The sequence below is a fragment of the Sorex araneus genome, chromosome 9 (assembly GCF_027595985.1).
Source record: "Sorex araneus isolate mSorAra2 chromosome 9, mSorAra2.pri, whole genome shotgun sequence".
Classification (NCBI taxonomy): Eukaryota; Metazoa; Chordata; class Mammalia; order Eulipotyphla; family Soricidae; genus Sorex; species Sorex araneus.
The window spans coordinates 13,950,646-13,962,785 of record NC_073310.1 but is presented as its reverse complement, the minus strand read 5'-3'; positions in this window follow the sequence as shown (position 1 = coordinate 13,962,785).

Here is a 12,140-nt window from a genome sequence, read left to right as displayed (position 1 = left end):
ACAGCCCCAGCAGTCAAAAACCTCCAGAATTCAGCCACAGCCATGCTCAAGGCCACTTTCCATATGCTTGGATGAACCTCACCCATGAAGGAACCAGCAGAGGAACCCAGGTGTACAGGACCCATGGCTGAAATCTCCAAGCCTGCTTCGATCAGGACTGGGCCTCCTCCACCCAGGTCCCCCATTTTCCAGTAGCTTGGCAGCCACACCCACAAACTGCCATGTAATCTCATCAACTGCCAAGATTCAGAGACTATAAAGCAAAGCTCCCAGAAGAGAGTGAAGCAGAATCTCGCACGGCAGAGCTTGGCAAGCTACCTATGGCGTATTCGATATGCCCAAAACAGTAACAATAATGGGCCTCATTCCCCTGACCCTGAATGCAATAGGGACGAATGAGATGTTACTAGCGCCTGCTTGAGCAAATCGATGAGCAATGGGACAACAGTGATACAGTGATTTCCTTTATTATCTTACCTATTAGGATGCAGGCTCCAGAGGATATACTATGCTCACCTCTTAGGATGGTTAACAGGCTCTCAGCGAGTAATGGCTTGGTTCATCAACTTATATGACAAGTAATTATTGAGCACTTATCCTGTGCCATGTATTCTTTTAAAACTTAGTCATGTAGGGGTGAGTTCTTATTTATAAGGACCCCACTGGATGGATGAATGGATGAATGGTTGGATAAGTGGGTGGACAGGTAGATGGATGAGTGGGTGGGTGGATAGTTGGGTACATGGAAGGAAGCATGTATGGGTGAATGGATAGATGGGTAGGTGAATGGGTAGATGGTTAGGCGGATGATAGAAGGATGGATAGAGGATGGGTGGGTAGACGGATAGGTGAATGCATGAACGAATGCAGGAGAACAGATGGGTGGTGAAGGGAAGAAGCAAAAGGGACCTACATTAGTCTAATACCATGCAACATTTGAACACTAAGATGCCACATGCATTACATATTTCTTATCCACAGCTTCTTGTGACCCATACTTTCTTCTTTCAATTTTTGACCTCTAACTTTTACATTAGTCACGTCCTTACCTCACCTTTTAAAAAAATATACTGAGATATCTGTGTCCTTCCTTAGTTCGTATGCCTGTCCACAGTCATTTTAGACTTAATCCCACACCCTTCGTCCCTGTGTCCTCTGACCTGGAAGCCATTTTTCTGTTTCAAAGTTTTCATGGCAATTTTTCTCCAACCCAACATGCAAGAGGATCTTTCCTCCCCAACCCCGCTGACTCCCTATTTTGAGTTAAGTGTAGACATGAATAGCACATCTGAAGTTCCTGGGAAATTCAGCTGTTCTATACATGGTAAAAGAAGGAGAGGGGCCAGAACAATAGTACATCAAGTAGGGCACTTGCCTTGCATTCAACCGATCTGGGTTCCAGCCCTATAGCATCCCATATGGTCCCCTGAGCCCCACCAGGGTTGATCCTTGAGCACAGAGTCGAGAGTAAGTCCTGAGCATGACTAGATGTGGCCCCAAAGCAAAGAAACAAACAGAAGGGGGAAAAAAAGCTAGGAGAGGGAGTGGTTGAACCTTTCAATTCTGAATTCAGAAGGGACTCTGATCAAGACTTGTCTCTTCCTAGCGACTTACTTTGGGCTGACAACTTCATCTCTCTGAAACTCGTTCACTCCTCTGTCAAAAAGGCATGAGAACACCACTCCTCTCTCGGCATCTAGAGGAATCCCAGGGGATTATAAGGATAAAGGAGAGATGTGACCTTGGGAAAGTGTCTTCACCTCTCTGGCTGTTCTTATATAAGTCCTACCCTAGGCGTAAATGTGAGTACCTCATCTGGCTGTTGGGAGGGTTACAAGAAATCATGCATATAAAACGCTTGGCTTGGAGCCAGGTGCAGGGCCAGTGTTTAATGAATTCTTCCCATGATTATTTTTATAAAGCCGTTGAGCTCAAAATTCATAGTGCAATAACAGCCAAAGCGTGCACACACACACACACACACACACACACACACACACACACACACACGGATCAAGTCTCTGGAGCTTCAAGCCACTCCAGCCCATTTCCAGGGCACAGGCCGTTCAATCTCACCCGGCCATGTTGCCTCGATGGTAGTCAGCATCCTTGATTCTTCCTTGAAAGCTTTGCTTCTCAACCGGCCCTTGAGCAGCCAGGCACATTTTCTTCGTTCTGAGGAAGGCAGCTGCCCGGAAGTCCAGGGTAAAACATGAAAGTCGCCCTCTTCATACTTATCCCGCCTGGGATCTTCAAGAGGGCAGCACGCTGCCCTTTTATCTTCATCTGCAGATGAATGTAAAACACAGTGCTTGGGGGATGATGGATGGGAAAGGCTACGGATCCCATCAGCTCCTCTCGGGAAGGTGGAGGCCCCCTTTGGTGAAGGCAAATACATCATCCACGGGCCCTCGGGAAGGGCTGCACTTCAGCCGGGAGGTGGGAGCAGAAAAGTGCTGCTCTTTTGCCATAATTAGAGCTATTTAATCTTTAAATATTTTTTTTTGTCGTTTAGCGTGTCATGTGTAAAAATAGCCAAGATCTATCTAGCCAGTTAAAGGATAATGATAACACGCATGCCCGTGTGCGCGCCCGTTGGCTCCTGAAACGGAAAGTTCTTAATAATTTAGAAGCTCCTCAGAGAAATCCTGGCTCTTAGTTTTGTGTTGGTCCTTTTCTTGCTTGTGAAGGAGCATCTTATGTCATCTTGGGTGCATCCCTTGATTATGACGATAATGATGATGACGATGACCAAAAAAAAGACAAAAGCAAGAAGAGGGACGACCCGAGGGCTTGCCTCGCACTTCCTACACGTTAATTCTTTTCATCTTCACAGCAGCTCTTTGAGGTAGATGCCATAGCTGTGATTATCTTTCTTCAGTGAAGAAGCTAAAGCACAGAAAGGTTAGGTAACTCGGCTCGGAGGGAGAGAGGATTCCCCACGAACCCAGGCCCACAGTTCCTAGGCTACTGTTTTCAACAGAGCATCGAATCATGCTGCTTTCAAACTGGATGTACACGGTCTCAGATGTGTTTTGTTGTTGTTGATTGGGAGGCTACCTACGCCCAGTGGTGTGCAGGGTTTACTCCCACTCTGTACTCAGGGACCACTCCTGGTGGGACTTGGGAGATCCTATGGAGTGCCAGGGATTGAACTCAGGTAGGCCAGGTGGAAGGCAAGCACCCTGCCTGCAGTACTATCTCTCTGGCCTCACAGGCTATGCATTCTCTGGGATTTATTTCTTTGATGTGATATTAATTTTCTGAGCTGCACTGATCTTAATGCAGGTAACCATGATTTATTTATTTTCACAGCTGTCTGGTACTGTATGAAATCCTCAATTTATTCTTTTTTAAAAAAATTTTCTTTGGAAGGGGATGTGGCTTAGGGGCTCTCCTCTGCATTGCTCAGGGGCTATTCCTGGCTCTGGGCTCACCAATCGCTCCCGGAAGTGCTCAGGAGAATTCTATCCTCTGTCAGAGGAACTGGTTCTTTCCAGTTTCTCCTTTAAGCCCTGTAACATCTCACCGCCTAGAATATGATCTTCTTGGCTGGACAGACAGAGAGAACAGGCTTTGGCGGGTCCAAGTTGGCAACTGTAAAGAAAAAAAAAAAGTGAAACCTGGAACCATCTGACAACCCAGCTCCAGTTCTTTCTTATTCTCTGCCGAGTCTTCCGTTGCTGAGCACAGACTTGAGAGAATTTGCACCAGCGGCGCTACTTTTAGTTCCTCCCGGCCCAAGGAGGAAGTGCTCTCAGGACTTCACTGTCTCCCCTCTGGCAGCAGCCATAAGCACCATGTGAATGACAACGGGATCAAGGAGGTCACGCCTGACCTTGGGACTGTTGAGAGCACAGAGCAGACACAGACATCCAGGACAATGTTCCGTGTGTGCTGTGGGTCTCCCGGGAGGGACAAAAACAACCCGAGGGAGTCCGGGAGCACCTAAAAAGGTAAGTGAAACCAGGGAAGGCTTCCTGAGGAGGAATTGCTTCCGGTGGGCCTTGATGACAGAATAGGAGTTTTCCTGTCAGATGGGGAAGGGCATTTTGGATGGGGGAATAGTACAGAGCACAAACTTGAGTGGAAAAAATCGTGGCTGGCTCAGAACACAGGGAGAAGATGGGGTGGTTGACATGTTTGCTGTGGGGGAAGAGCAAATGCCGGGACAGGGATTCCCCAGAAGCACTACGGTATATGGACACAGTCTGTGGGCCGTAGAGGTGCTTACCATTGGGGTCTCAAGGGATGGGGGTGAATGGAAGGTCCACCATCAGAGCAGTATGTCCAGTATGGAAGCTGGCCTTGGGAGAGGCTCTTGAACCCCCCCTCTTGAGAGAGTGGAAAGCAGAGACCCCCGTGGTGACAAGCACAGAGGGTCTCCGAGTGAACTCCTGATTCCAACTTACATCTTCTTCTCTCCTTCCCAAGAACACTTTCCTTTGCTCCTAGCCCATTTGCTGTCAGAGCTAGGGGGGGGGGGGGGGGCGGCGAAGATTTAAATGCTCTGGGTTGCAGGTTCTCCATCTGTAAAATGAGCATAATAAAAGCTAATAATATAAGGGGATTTATGACAATTGAATGCACTCATACATGTAAAGCAGTTAGAGCGACGCCTGGCACATAACCTATTCCACTGAAAGTTTAATGTGATGGTTATCATCACCATTACCACCCCTACCATCATCATCGTCACATTCTCAGGAGACGAACATCAGACTCAGAAATGCATTTAATGGGACTGAATTGCATCCCTGGCTCTGAAGCGTGGGTGGTACACATTTTCCCCTCCTAGACACGAGAGGGATCTGGGAGTGAGGAGAGACACTCCAGGTTACCAGGACCAGCTACTTGCCATCTCGATCTAATCTCTGTCTTCTTTGGGGGGGGGGGGCAGTGCTGTGGAACTTCCCAAACGGTGCTCTGGAGGCCTGGGGACCCCACTAACAATCCCGGGTAGCTGGGCCTGACAGGTCGATCTGGGGAGGGGGGGGCTCCAAGGATGCAATTCCCTAAACTCTGCAGAGCTGGGGATACTCAGGCCACTCCCAGAAACCGGAGACCTCCAGGGTCACACCCAGTGATGCTTAGGGACCACATGCATCCAGGATTGAAACCTAGGTTGGCCACACGCTAGATACGTGCTCTACCCTCTCCGACCAGTCCCCTCCACCGATGACTTCTTAAAGCTTCCCAGCCATGATCTCTTACTACTCGGTCTGGGCCCTGGCCCCACAGCCCACTGAGCGTGCGCAAGTCCTAGGGCAGGGTGAGAATATCGGACTCTCCTGTAGCCCTGTGGTCCCCTGGGCAGGAAGGGGAATTCTTCCAGCATTTGAGCACATCCTCTCAGAGCAGCGTTCTCCCCGTGCTCATCCTAGCGTGACTGCCTCCGGCCTGGCAATGAATTAAACAGCGTCTTCGGAGGGAGTCTGGAGGCTTCGGACCCATTTTGTAATTCTGTAATACATATACACACATTATTGTTTCTCTCCGGGGTTAATTCTGGGCCCTGAGAACAGTGGGAAGCAGGTTCCTGGTTCCTGAACAGTGAATTAAGGTCGAAACTCATTTCTCTAAGACGCAGCCGAGACAGGGAGGTTGAGGGACACGCTGTCTCCTTCACAATGTGGAGAAACCGTCTTGTGTGCGGGAGGCTGGGGAGAAGGGAAGGAGGGTGAACGTTGCTGAACATGTTGGTGGACTCATAGGTTAGGTCCTTTGGGATGACAACGCCAAAAAGGGCATGTGTTGGGATTTCTGGGCATTGACGTCCAGGAAGGAGGTGACAAATGGTGACAAGTTCAGAGGACCACAGCAAGGTCTACAGGTGACTTAGCCACACCCCTGAGGAACGCTCTCTGTGAAATCAGAGAGGATTCTTGAACAGTGAATGCCAGTGGGGTGACTTGGGACTCTTTTGGCCCCCCCAGAAGCCTGACACAAGAACTGGATGTGTCTAGTCAGAAAGAATCTGAATTGGGGAACCGGCCTGCCACCCACTCGGTCTGCTTCTCTGAACTGGCCCTGGCTTGGAAAGTCCTGGAGCTCAGTATTCCTGTGTGCCAAAGGCCAATACCTACCTACCCACCCTGGTTTCCTGCGTCGACTGCGAGGGCCCAGGTGTAACTGGAGAATGATGGCAAAGCAAAGGAGCAGCTTGGAAGGGGAGGGGAGCCACATGCAGAAGAGACCCACCTCCCGCTGAGGGCTCCTAGCTAACTTTGTGCTTCCTAAGTGAGAGTGAACTCCTGGAGGACGTTAGGCCGTGGTGCTTCATCACTTACTGCAATGCCTTGTCCAGCGTGGTCATTAAGAAATGTTCATGGTACGAGAGATAGGGTAGCCTGTGGATTAAGAAAAATAGGGTCCTGGGGCCAAAGAGATAGTACGGGTGGGAGTTAAGGCATTGGCCTTACATGCCTCCAACCCTGCTTTGGTCCCCAACACCACATGGCCCCAGCCCAGCACTGCCAAGAGTAAGCCCTGAGGGGGCTGGAGTGATAGCACAGTGGGTAGGGCGTTTGCCTTGCATGCGGCCAACCTGGGTTCGATTCCCAGCATCCCATAGGGTCCCCCGAGCACCGCCAGGAGTGATTCCTGAGTGCAAGAGAGCCAGGAATTACCCCTGAGCAATGCTGGTTGTGACCCAAAAAGCAAAAAAAAAAAAAAGAAAAGAAAAGAAAAGTAAGCCCTGAGCACTCCGGGGTATGCCACTGGCCCCCCCCCACCCCCAAAGGAAAAGAAACAAGCAGAGGGCTGGAGTGATAGCACAGTGGGTAGGGCATTTGCCTTGTACACAGCTGACCCGGGTTCGATCCCCAGCATCCCATATGGTCCCCTGAGCACCGCCAGGAGTAATTCCTGAGTGCAGAGCCAGGGGTAACCCCTGTGCATCACCGGGTGTGACCCAAAAAGCAAAAAAAAAAAGAGAGAGAGACAAGCAGAATCCTTTCCTGGCTGGGCCACATCTCAACAGTGTCACCTTGGGCAAGCCTCTCTGTGCTCAGTTTCCCCGTCTGCAAAAGGGTAGTCGTTCCGCTTTGGGTGGCTGGGAGCAGCAGGGAAGACGAGGCATGGGACCCTCTGCTCTCGAGTCAGTGCTCCACGAGCGGCCGTTCACTTCTTCGTCTTCCCGATTCTGCTTCTCACACGGAAGGGCGTCACCAGGGCGCCCTCGGTTGCTAAGCGTGGACTATGCTGACATTTTCTGAGTCGTTTGAAACAATGTCGCATCCGGAAGCGGCCGCAAGACGCTCTGGGCGCGGTGGAGGCGGACAGTTCCTCGCTGGTTCCGCCCACTCACCTGCTCTCGGACCCGGCGCCGGGTTCTTCCCATCTCGGTGCTTCCCGTCTCGCTGAGCGGTGAGAGGTGGCCGGGACGGACGCTTGAGGCCACCTGGCCACCTTGTGCCCCAGAGGCCATGCCCGTGCTCCCGGGAGGCTGGCCTTTCGGAACGCCGTCCACTGCTCCTGCGGAGGTGCCAGCTGGGAAAAAAAAAACAAGCTTTTTTCTTTGGACAGAGCCCGGTGGATCCCGCGGGCACCAGGGTGGCTGGCCCAGCTCAGAGCTCCCGGCCTGAACAGACACATTCTCAAAGCAGAAACCAGAGCCCCGTGTTCTGCATTTCATTTGGGGAAATCTGAGCCCGAGGGCACTCCGGAATCTCGACTCATTCTTCCAGAGAGTCATTTCACCCAGGCAACGCATCTCCCGCGCGCATCCCTCTCCTTTGAAAGGAGTCCGGAAAGAAGAAAAGTACTTGCCAGAGAGGCAGGCTGGGAGGGTGTGTGTACCCGGGGCCGGGGCTGGGGGCAGGTGGGGGAGGATGGAGACGGGGGACATTGGTGGTGGGAATTGTACACTGGCGAAGGGCGTTGGAACATGACTGAAACTCAACCGTGAACAACTTTGTAACTGTGTCTCACAGCGATCCAATATAAAACATTTAAATTAAAAAAGATTTTTTTAAAAAATCACACACACGAAAATTAAAATAGAAAATAAAAGACGTCTGGGTGGATTCGACAAGGAGACCTGGGCTCCCCGGAGGTTTTTCCTCCGGGAAGTGGATTACCTACTTAGAGAATCGGACAAACAACACCCCCGAAGCAGACGTTCCCTGCCTCCACTTTAGAAAATCCCGGAGCAGAAACCGCTGAGGAGGCTGCAGCAGGAGCAGGAACTGAGAGCCCCCGGTTCACCCCCCAGGGGGGGCTGAAGCTCGTTGCAGACAAGGAGGCTGGAACCCATTGCACCACAGCCCTGGACCAGCCTCTTGACCTGGGCAGGGCGCATTCTCCCTGCTGGAGTCTGGCGTGGGGCACCTGCCCGGCCGGCTCCTCTGCCCTAAGCAGAATCCTGTGGGCAAGAGCAAGGGTCCCGGACGTGTCCGGGAGGCCCAGCCAGAGGCAGCACCAGCTGGGGTGCTGGGCAGGAAGGACACACGAGTCTCCGTGCCTGGAGCTGGGGAGGAGGGAGACAGAGGTGCGGAAAACAACGCTCTACTTGGGGAGATGCAGGCTGCGGCAAGGCTGGAGCAAGCACGGGTGCTTCGGAGAGAAAAGGGAAGGGCTGTGTGGGGCCCGAGTGATAGCGATTTGCCTTGCACACGGCCGGCCCAGGTTCAATCCCTGGCATCCCAGACGTTCCCCAAGCACTGCCAGAAGTGGTCCCTGAGCACAAAGCCAGGAGCAATCAGGGTGTGTCTCCCCCTGCAAAAAAAAAAAAAGGTGGGGGGAAGGATTGTGTGTGTGCATGTGTACATGTATGCATGTGTATGCTGTCCATGTGTATGTGTTTTTCTATGTCTGTGCATATGCCTCTGTGCACACACACATGTGTGCATGTGTATCTCTATGTATGTGTGTGCACGTGCATGTCTGTATGTCTCTGTTTCGTGTGTGTGTGTGTGTGTGTGTGTGTGTGTGTGTGTGTGTATGTGCTGGAAGGAATCAGAGAGACTTGCCAACAAACCACAGATATCTAAACTTCAACCTGAGGCAGGGAAGATCACAGCACCTTTGGCTGTGACAGAGGAGGATGATGTCTCATCACCCTCCAAATACATAGATTCTCTGGGACAGGGAGTATTGCCCTTGTCCTCATCATAGGGAATCAGAAACAGACGCTCAGAGGGGGAAAGTCTTTTACCTGAAGATGCACAGCTCAGAAGGAACGAAGCTGGGCTGGAACTCAAACCTTGAGCTTTGAAGTACAGGAGTTAGTCAGGCTGTCTGAGTGGGAGCTGGTTAGCGACCGGGGCACCAGGAGGAGCTCTGGGGGAGGAAGACAGTGCAAGCACACGGGGCGGCGGGAGGCCTATGTCGGGAGGCCCTAGCCTAGTAAATGGAAAAGGCTGGACTCCTGTCCTGGGGCGGGGTGTAGCCTGTGGGTAGTGGGAAGGCTCGTGGAGGCAGCTGGTGGCCAGAGGCAGGACACAAGGCAAAGGAAAGAGAAAAAATTACAAGAAGAAATTGGGGCTTTGTCCCCACGTCCAGAGAAGGAATTCACAGAGCGAAAGCCATCACACCAGGTGCCCACGCTGAGGGCAGTGCTCGCGCGTCTGCACTGCTGGCCAGCTCTTTGCGGGATGTACAGAAAAGTGGCAGCCTTGTGGGCTTCGTGGACACCACCACTGTGAGCCCCCGCCTGGGGAAGACCCCCTCGGAGAAGGAGCTGAAGAGGACGCAGAGAAAGAACAGGGGCTCCCAGGGGCTGCTGCGTGACATTGGTTCTCCACGGCACGTGGCACTTCCTGCTCTGTGGCTTGAGAACTGTGTCTCTGGCCCCTTCGCTGCCCGTCAGTAACGGGCTGGTTTGAGAACCTCCGTGGGTCCCGGTAGGCTCCGTGGGAAAAGGAGCACACAACCAGATTCGTTGGGGCCAGTCTAGAGGGCCAGTTCACATCCGCACTTCAAAGGCTCTGATAAGTCCTATAGGAAAGCCACATGCCCGGTGAGATAGACCATCACCGGGCACCATGGCTCACCAGTGAGCCGTGGCACTGACACGGGGAAATTTGAGCTCATATCCCTTCTAGTGGCTTTGCTCTAGCAGTCTCTGATTTCAGACCTCTGCAGAGCTCCTGGGGGTGTGAGAGGAGACCTCCCATGGTGGGTACAGACCCAACCTCAGAAGAGATGGAGGCGTTTGTGATCGCATCACCCAGAATCCCCGGAGAAGCGACAGTTTACCAAGCGCCCTGCACCTGGAGATCCTCCCACCAACCACCCATTCTCTGATACCCAACTGCATGTCCACCAGCGATTCCCAGTGTCCGGGAGGCCTGGGGCCAAGGCAAGCCCTACCCTCTAGTCTCTTCCGAAGGGGTGAACACCTTTTGTTTACTCTCCTGCCATGTCCCTGGAGGCAGCCCTCTAGGACTGGTTCTGCAGAGTCCCTGGATTTACAGCTGCTGCTTGTCTGCCCGTGAGGAGACGCCCTCCGGAGAGCAGGAGGAGACAGAGCCCTTGGGGTTGGGGTTCATTTTCCCGAGTCCCTCCTTGACAGGTCATGGAGCGGTGTGCTCTCAGGGGACCCCAGTTCCGTTCTTGGACTTTGTGACTGCTCCTCCTGTAGCTCCTCCAGCCTTGGGGCAATGCTCCCCCCGCCCCCCACTTCTAGCCCAGAGGTTGGACAGGAATTTTGTTGATTTCTTTCAGCTCACCCGAGCCTTTACCCTTCTTTACAACCCTCCTTCTGTGCCCTTGTTCTCACCGGGAACCTGCTTTACTGGGTATGACCGTGGAGCAGGTGGGGGGGATGAACAGGAAATTGAGATGGAATGGGAAAGTGATCCCTAGGAAAGAAGGGCAAGTGGCAATCAAGGCTTCATGTCCAGGTGGGGCATTTGAGCTGGATGTTGAAGGATAAATAAGAGTTATTCGGGTCAATGTTTTGTGCTTTTATGTTTTGAAGAGGGATGCACTTGAATGAAAAAATTAAAAAGGACATGAAGAGACTCAGAAATGGAGAGACTCAAAATTAAATGATGCCAGCCCTTCATGAAGATCTTTAATACTCAAGCCAGCACTTGAAAAATGAAAAGTATTGGGGCCGGAGTGAGAGTACAGTGGGGTGGGGATTTTGCCTTGCACGTGGCCCACTTGAATTCAATCCCAGGCTCCCATATTGTCCCCTGAACACTTCCAGCAGTAATTCCTAAGTGCAGAGCCAGCCAGGAGTATCCCCTGAGCATTGCAAGGTATGGCCCCAACATAGAGTGTTGACTTCAAAATTCTTCCTCCTCCTCCTCATCCTCCTCCCTTCCTCCTCTTCATCCTCCTCCCTTCCTCTTCTTCATCCACCTCCTCCTCCTCCTCTTCACCCACTTACTCTTCCTCCTCCTCCTCCTTCTCCTTCTCCTTTTCTTCTCCTTCTCCTTCTTCTCCTCATGCTCCTCCTCCTCCTTCTTCTTTTTCTCCTTCTCCTTCTCCTTCTTCTTCTTCTTCTTCTTCTTCTTCTTCTTCTTCTTCTTCTTCTTCTTCTTCTTCTTCTTCTTCTTCTTCTTCTTCTTCTTCTTCTTCTTCTTCTTCTTCTTCTTCTTCTTCTTCTTCTTCTTCTTCTTCTTCTTCTCCTCCTCCTCCTTCTTCTTCTTCTCCTCCTCTTCCTCCTCCTCCTCCTCCTCCTCTTCCTCCTCCTCTCTTTTTCCCAAATCTGGAATTATTGTGCCTAGCAGCAACAAGAACAATTGGAGCTAGAATATTCCCTTTCCAAGGCTAAGCACATGGTTGGCAACTTTCCACAGACCCCCCACACACACACACACACACTCCCTGTTGTCTCCTGATCAGGTCCATTTTCACTCTTGTCCACCCAGCTCTATGAAGCATACCCACCAAGCTCTAAAGAATCTAAACTGGCCATGCTGTCTACACACACACTACACACACAGCCCCATCCTCACTCCCCTGGATGGGCAGGGCCTGTCGATGCTACTGGAACATCCCCGCTTCATAGGCACACAGGAATCCTCTGTCCTCCCAGGTCTCTCCACCAGTGTCTGAGCTAAGCCAAGAACTTTGCCACTCTCTACCTGGCCTTTCTCTGGTTCTGGGGTGGGTGCTGGGAGTGGGCAGAGCTGAGTTTGTTCTGCCTCTGATGAGAGTAGCTGGCTGCTCTAGAGAAGAGTTTA